The following is a 7,939-nucleotide window of genomic DNA, read 5'->3' as shown; positions in this document are numbered from 1 at the left end:
AAATTATAGGGTGGTTAAAATGTTTTGTAATAATAATCAAATCAACAAAGTGACTAACTAGTCTAGTAACTAAGTTTTCAAAAAATTGTAGTGGAGTAAAAGTACAATATTTGGATTTGAGATGTAGTGGAAACACTCAAGTATTAAAGTAAATATACTTTAGTTACTTTACACCACTGACAGGAAGTATCTTGAACCTTGAAGATGACTACATTTCCCAGTGTGGAACATGCATCTGATACATATTGTAGTTTTTATAAGAAATAAAATACGTATTTTATTTACTACTACTACTAGGAGGGCGTGGGTTATGTATCTGATGACATCGTAAAATCCCAGTGGCAGCTATACTTTCAACATAATTTATAAACAATGTTTCGCAATGTACTCTACATTTTGTTTTTAATAATACAGTGTAGGGGGGAAACAGAGCCCTCTAGTGGCTGCTGCCAGTTCCAAGCCACAACATAACAGATTACATACCATAGAGATAGGGGAGATAAGTTATAGATATGAAGCAGAACAATTTTAACCATGCTACAGAAGTTTGCATTTGCTTTATGGCTGACATAAACATATTTTATCAGTTTTCTGGTACAGGTGAAATAAGGATACCTGTGCAAATACTGATAGCTAAACCCTTGTTGTGTAATTTAAGCTCATATAGACACAAGCACACACAAAGTCCACTCAAATGCACACAAAGAAAGGTTTACATCAAAAGCATACGGTGAGCAAGAAACACAAAATATTCTTTATTAAATATACAAAATTTGTGAAACAGAATTGCATCACGGATTGTAAACTTTCCAAATGTTATATTTCTACCTTAAGCACATTCCACCGGCTACACGATCGAGGACAAAATACAATGACGTTGAAACATAACAAAGATTTAAATAAAATGCTTTTCAAAATGGAAGACATGGAGAGGACGGTAATTGCTTGATAAATGCCAAGTCACATTTAATGTCTCTACAGTCATCTATGCAATTATAGCAGAACTGGGGTGATATGGCAGTCTTTCCAATGTTTTTGTATGCTTTAAGCTCAGTCGTTTGTGTTTTGTCATGATGGCCAAGTGCAATGAGAAACACGCCACCATGTTGTAAGGGTGACAACTCTTGGAACTGGAAGATGGTTAAGAATGTTCAAAACAAAATCGAAAAGGATCATTGCACGTATTTTCTCCTTTCTGATTTTGTTTAGAAAATTCTTACCATCTTAGAAAAATAGGCAATTTCTTTTATTGTCATTGGCAATGACTCTCACTTCTCCAACATGGTGCATTGTTCTTCATAACCGCTGGCAAGTGCTTCTATAAACCAGAGGTTCTCTGTCAAGGTTATTGGTCTTGGCGGCGGACCCCCACCTGAAAATATTTTGTCAGGGACCCGCATACAAGATTTGTGCCATTTTCAAATAGCCCTTCTGATTACAAGCAAATAGACATTTTCAAATAGCCGATGTATATAGGATTAATCTTTTTGATGCTATATTGACATATTTTGGTGGGAACCCTCCGGAAACGCCCTCAAGGACCCCTCGGGATCCCCAGACCCGACTTTGAGAACCTCTGCTTTAACCCATTTAGGCCTAGAATTATTGAATGCTTTAACCAGTGAAAAATAGCAGATATACAAGCTCACAGCGCGGCACCGAGTGCCGCGCTGCGAGCTTGTAGATCTGCTATTTTTGAAAAAGTAGTGAAAATGTGTGCAAATCTTTGACTATATGTATTTTCAAAGCGAATGTTTGTAACTCAAATTTTGCTTCTGGGTGGTCCCTGGAACTAAGTATTTTGAGATGGGGGTCCGTGGCCAAATAAATATCATTTTGGGGGTCCTTCACATGAAAAGGTTTGAGAACCACTGACATAGTAGTCTCTCAAGAACAGACTAATTGAGCTCCATCTAAGTGAAAAGGACCTTTTCTTTGATGATGGCTAGCCAGATTGCTGACATAGAAACATAGGTTTTTCAAAAAACCTTAGAAGGATTCAAAAGATACTTATAGAACCGGGTCAAAATTCTAATTTTCAAGATTTTTCAAAAATAGCTTGTAGCGCGGCACTCGGTGCCGCGCTGTGAGCTTGTATATCTGCTATTCTCCAATAGTTAAAGCATAAAATAATGATACACAATAATGTGTACCCGTTCTAAACTCAAAACAGTCAGACTTCTGTCGGAAAGTGTAGTACGGTGTGATCCTAGGTCTACTGCAGCTATACCAACATCAACAGATGCAGGTACAATAGAAAGTAAATTCTGAAGAGAGAATTAGTGCAAGAACATCCACAAACGCTGTTGGAGGTGGTGTCATATCAGAATACTTTACGGTGTATCAATTTTGCTCCATAGATTACGTTTCAAGACTTGGCTGTAACATTTGGTGTTTTACCGGAACTTTTCTGTTGGTATGCATACAATACCATACCGTTTATTTTTTGTGCAATGATCTAAAAAAAATATTGTAACAAAGTATAGGACAAATAACTCTGTGAACAGATAGATGGCTTTTGTTTTTCAAAGCTTGCCCCCAGGCCCCGACAAGAAAAACGAGGTGCTATACCAAAACAAACCTCAGGAACTATATTGGACAAGAAAACAAAATAAGGCAGCATTTGGCATTTCCATGGCATATATGCTGTGGATAGATACGCTATATATCCATTTTGTAACACACCTGAAAGCATAGCAGCAGGTTTGCGTGCTTTAGCAGAAGCGGATGTGACAAACGGAGAGACGGGTGGGGAGAGAGGGGAGGGAGGAGTCAAGTACTAACATGTTTTAGGCATTTTGGCAATGGTAAAAATCTGGTTGATAATGTAGGGAGGACGGCAAAACGCATTAGATTAGAGAAGCGACGATGGCTGACTTTGATACTGACTGGTTACAGTGTGAGATACTGTCTTCACCAGATAACGACAAGCCCTATGCTGTACTGTATGTTTGTGTCCCAACTCAAACAAATTCAGATCGGTTAGCTTATTTATGCAGCTGAGCATTATATGTAAATGTGAACACATGCTCCAAAAAAAGAATAGAAAAAAGAACAAGCAGAAAAGATATTCGGCACTGTTGCGTGCATTGATAAAAGAAAATAAAATAAAACCATTCACTTGCTGGCTAAGAACACTTTTGAACAATCTTTCTAACCCTACAATCAACTTCCCCAATACTGTGCACATGACAAGAGTGGATACTTATACCTGCTGTTTTCTTCTTTTTTTTGGATTGTAGCTCCAAAGCTAACTGGTGCACTTATTGTCTATTGGGGAACATTTGAACAGTTTCATTCCACAAGAGGATATTCACCATTTGTGAAAGAAATGGTTGAAATCCGCAATGAAGTGGTGATGTGACAAAGTGAAGTGAAAAGGAAGAACTCAACGTTTCTACAATCAGTAGGTTCCAAAAAATGGAAGCATTTGGAGAGGGGTGGGTGGGTGGGGTTACCAAACGAACCTGAGGACCCCCACTACCTTTCCTAGATTCACCGACCAAACAAACCAAACCCCCTTTCGACGAGGATGTGTTTTCAACACAGTAGAAGCATGCCGGCTGAGAAACAATCGCCCAGACCGTGTCTCGATGCTGAGCTTCGTTATATCAAAAAGGACAGCATAGCAGTGGAAAAGACTAGACAGCTGTGGTGTGGAGGATAGAGTGAACAGATGCATACTGCAAACCCAAGTTTTTCTTTTTGTCCTTCACCCACTCCCCCCCATTGTCACTTTTTCTTGGTGCCAACTTGCAGGAGGGTGGGCGTCTGCTCCATGATGCGAACCAGGAGCGTGTCGATGTAGTCCTCCAGGTCTCGGACCTGCGGCTTCAGCTTCTTAAGCTCCACCTCTCGCTTGGCCAGCAGCGCCCGCTGGCACTCAAACTCTGCCTTCTTCCTCTGGAGCTCCGCCTCGCGCTGCACCAGCAGGGCCACCAGTTCGCTGTGGTTCAGGTGGTAGTAAGAGCCGGCGCCCTCCGTCAGAGACTGCACGGAGGATGGAAGTGGAAGAGAGAGGACGAGAGGGGAAAGAGGAAAGATATTATGATGTTAATGAAAAGTGATGGAGGACAGCAATGCAATAGTTCACAGTGGGCCAGTATTGCACAGCAATTGTATGTAACGAATACAATATGTAAGTAAACAGAAACAATGTGCTTTTCAGAATTCTTCCATTAAAAAAAGAAGCCTAGTGGGTGGAACAAATGTTCTAAATCATTCCAGTTACCAACTTTGAAGTATTATTTATATTACTACGCGAGAAAAATGTCTATCATTCCATATTATGCCTCATCTCTTGTTTTGTCTTGTAACACATATCACAGGCTTTACAGATATATTTTACATAATTTGCCTTTCATTCTTCCATCACACACTGAATGTAAGGCAACAAAATCAAACATGGCATAACATTGCTTTTTACTTGTCTGGTCAAACAATGTGTGTGTCGAAAAGTACCAAATATCTTGGGCACATTATTACAGACACCTTAGAGGATGATGAGGATATGTCTAGACAGAGGAGAATGCTCTATGTACAAGCTAATATGTTGGTTCGTAAATTTCACCACTGTACTACTGATGTTAAGGTTAACCTGTTTAGAGCTTACTGCACCTCTCTTTATACAGCCCCTCTGTGGGTGAAGTATAAGAAAGAGAGCTTACGGAAGCTGCAAGTAGCCTACAATGACTGCCTTCGCATTCTGCTAAAGAAACCCAGGAGCACAAGGGCCAGTGAGCTCTTTGTTACTTTGGGTCTCACCACCTTCATGGCTCTGTTGAGAAACCTGACTTATAAATTCATGTGCAGACTGGATCGCTCCTTGAATGGATTAATTGGACTGATGGCAGACCCTGGATGTAGCTCTGTCAGGTACACTTCTACCATTAGAGGACACTGGCATGAGTGCCTCTTTAGCTCCGGAGGGGCTGGGTAAATGTACTGTACTGTTTCTTGTTTATTTTTATTTTTTATCTTGTTTGTGTAATGTATTGTGTTCTACCCTGTGGGCCTTGAGCCTGTAATAAAGTTTATATATTGAATGTTTCTGAATGGGGGAAGGACTGTGACCGGCCAACACAAAACGAGGAGCTAATACCTAAAAGAGGAGCTACTGTACTTCTGTCGTATTAAAAGTCTGACACTGACCAGAAAACAGTACTTTGCAAAGTATGTCACAGACCAGTCGCCCCCACAAGCGCAAACATGACTAACCTCTTTTACCCCTACGCAAGAATTATGTCAAACAGTATGCAGAGTGTCTACGGATGAGAGACACAAATTACATTGCAAGAGGCTTTTTGCCCGTCACATGCCATATGGCAAAGAATCACAAAGATGGAAGGAGATACTATACTTTATGTATACTTTATGTGCAAAGACAGTACTTGGGTTTCATGAGTTGGTTGCAACACTTGACCCAAGATAAAAACACGTCTCATAAAGAGTGCCGGACCAAAGCAGAGGAGAAAATGCAAGGTACTGTACAACACTACAACACAGGTTTTCAAAAGTTTGAAAATCGTGATATATTGTATGATTATCTGGATCAACGAAATTACCTACTGTAGCCTATATCGATCGAGATTTTTGTCATTTCGCACAGCCCTACTTCCAGTGTTAATGACATTAATTATAACATATTTACTAATCCTGGGATTTTGTGTGTGTGTGTGTGTGTGTGTGTGTGTGTGTGTGTGTGTGTGTGTGTGTGTGTGTGTGTGTGTGTGTGTGTTTTATCCATTCCTCACACACTTCTTCAAATATGAAGTTTAAGTGAGAACATACTTTCTCGATAACGTCTGAAGCACTTGGCGCAACACCTTTGTTTTGATACGAACGGCACTATTGCGAATAACACCAGACACTCATTATCACGTCATCATCATCAGCGCGTGCCTTTTTGCTCTCTGCCTCCTGCTCGCCGTGCGAGGCGCTCCTCCCCGGGTGGATGCTAGACTTCAGCTTCTCCAGCACCGACCGGCCCTCCGTCTTCTTCTCCTCCTGCGTGGCAGTGGTCAGCGGCTTCACAGGGTGGGGGCTGGAGGGGGGAGGATAGAGACACAGGTTACTGTCATTACTGACAGCTGAGAGAGAGAAAGAGAGAGAGAGAGAGAGAGAGAGAGAGTGTGTTATGGTTGTCAGAAGTTGATCACCAGAAAGCACTTAACAGGAGATTAATTGTTACGGAGAGGTCACCCATTACCACCACACCACGACAGGTATTGAGAGGTTGTAAGAGAAGGACCTGGGATAAAGAGTTCTTCAGGTGAAATGGAAATTATATATATTAAAAGCACACAGTCATTAAATCGTGTGAAATAATTCCACATGGTTTGATAAAATCCTATCGTTAAATATATATATATTTTTTTAACAATTCAAGTCATTACATAATTCTTGTCACTTCATTAAAATCATTAAAAATGTAAATAATGTAATTGTATTCGTTTAATTGACGATTAATCACACACATTTGTGCTGTAGAATGTATGATTATGTCAAGTGCGTAACCGAGCCGAGGTGAGACAGGAGGGAGAAACGGTGGTAAAAATGTCATCTGACACACAGACAACACTTCGTCTGCAGTGCATGCCTACTTCCTGCTGGAGATGGAGGGTCTGTTGTTGTGTGAGAACACTATTTGGACTCTGGGGGAGGTTAGGAGGAAGAGAGATGGGGGGGCGGAGGGACCTGTGTAGGAGCGATGGAAAATAATAACTGCTAATTGCACTGTGGCTCTGTTCCCCCCCCCCCCCCCCCCCCCCCCCCACACACACACACACACACCATCTCGGCCACAGACACCTGGATAGTGTCTGAGTTGTGTGAGTGTTTGCGTACGCCAAGATGTGTCCTGTGTTTTCGTGTGTGAGAGAGCTCCTGTCAGCGCGTGTGTCTGAGAAGGGATAAAAAGAGATGGTCACAGCAACCAAAGGAGAAAATCCCTTGAGAGCCTGTGGCACAGAAGAGGAGGAAGAAGAAGAGGGAGAGGCGGTTGAAGAAGAAGGTTGAAGGCACTGAACAGAAGACAGAAGAGGAAAAACAGGAAAATGCTGGAAGCAGCGCGCCAGAAGAGGTTCGCCGCCATATATCCCACACCTGAGCAGTCGGCATCGCACGCAACCTCACCTGTTCTCCTCCTGACTGGCCGGCTGCCACCACGTCTCCCTGGGCAAAGCTGTGTGTGGCGCGTCGGCCGCTGGCAGCGCAGCGCAGAGAGCCGGGACAGTGGCTCGCAGGGCCATGCTGGGCGGTGACCTCGCAGAGCCACTGGGGAGCAGCGGGGCAGGGCTGAGAGCAGAGGGGAAGCTACTTTTTGCGGTTAGGGAGGAAGAGGAGGAGGAGCCGGGCAAAGGAGGAGAAAGGAGGTCAGAGACAGGCTGGAAGAGGAGGAGCGGAGAAGAGACAAAACGGGGTCACTGCCAAAAGAGGAGGGCATGTGGAGGCTGTCAGACTGAATGTTCATGGTGCCCTCAGAGTGGGAGCGCTGTAGTGTAGTGCGTTCCATCTCGGGGGAGTCTGGAAAATGATCATGATCATTGGAGACGGAGCTTATATGAGAGTCCGTAAGCGCGTTTGAAAGCATGAGTAAACGACTGTCCTCCCCTATCGTGAAACACGACTCGAGCACGACTGTCCTCTCTGCATTCAGCATCTCCAGTCCCCCAGTCTGGTTGCTTTCATCGTCACATTGACTGCATTCGTTTGTAGAATCTTCTAGACCCAGGGCGGCGATACGCTCCGTGTCAGCAACTGAAACTGACTGAAACTCGCCCACCACCTCATCACAAGCCTCTGCCCCCACATTCTGCCGAGTAAGCAGAGGGTAGCGTTCCAGCCCCTAGCTTGCCCACGCCTTCCTCTGAGGCATTGGAGTTGTGAGTCAGGCAGCTTTGATAATGCTGAGTGTCAGCGCTCACGTACAGGCTGCAGT

The sequence above is a fragment of the Nannobrachium achirus genome (assembly GCF_963921795.1).
Source record: "Nannobrachium achirus genome assembly, chromosome: 20".
NCBI lineage: Eukaryota > Metazoa > Chordata > Actinopteri > Myctophiformes > Myctophidae > Nannobrachium > Nannobrachium achirus.
This window is presented reverse-complemented; position numbering follows the sequence as displayed.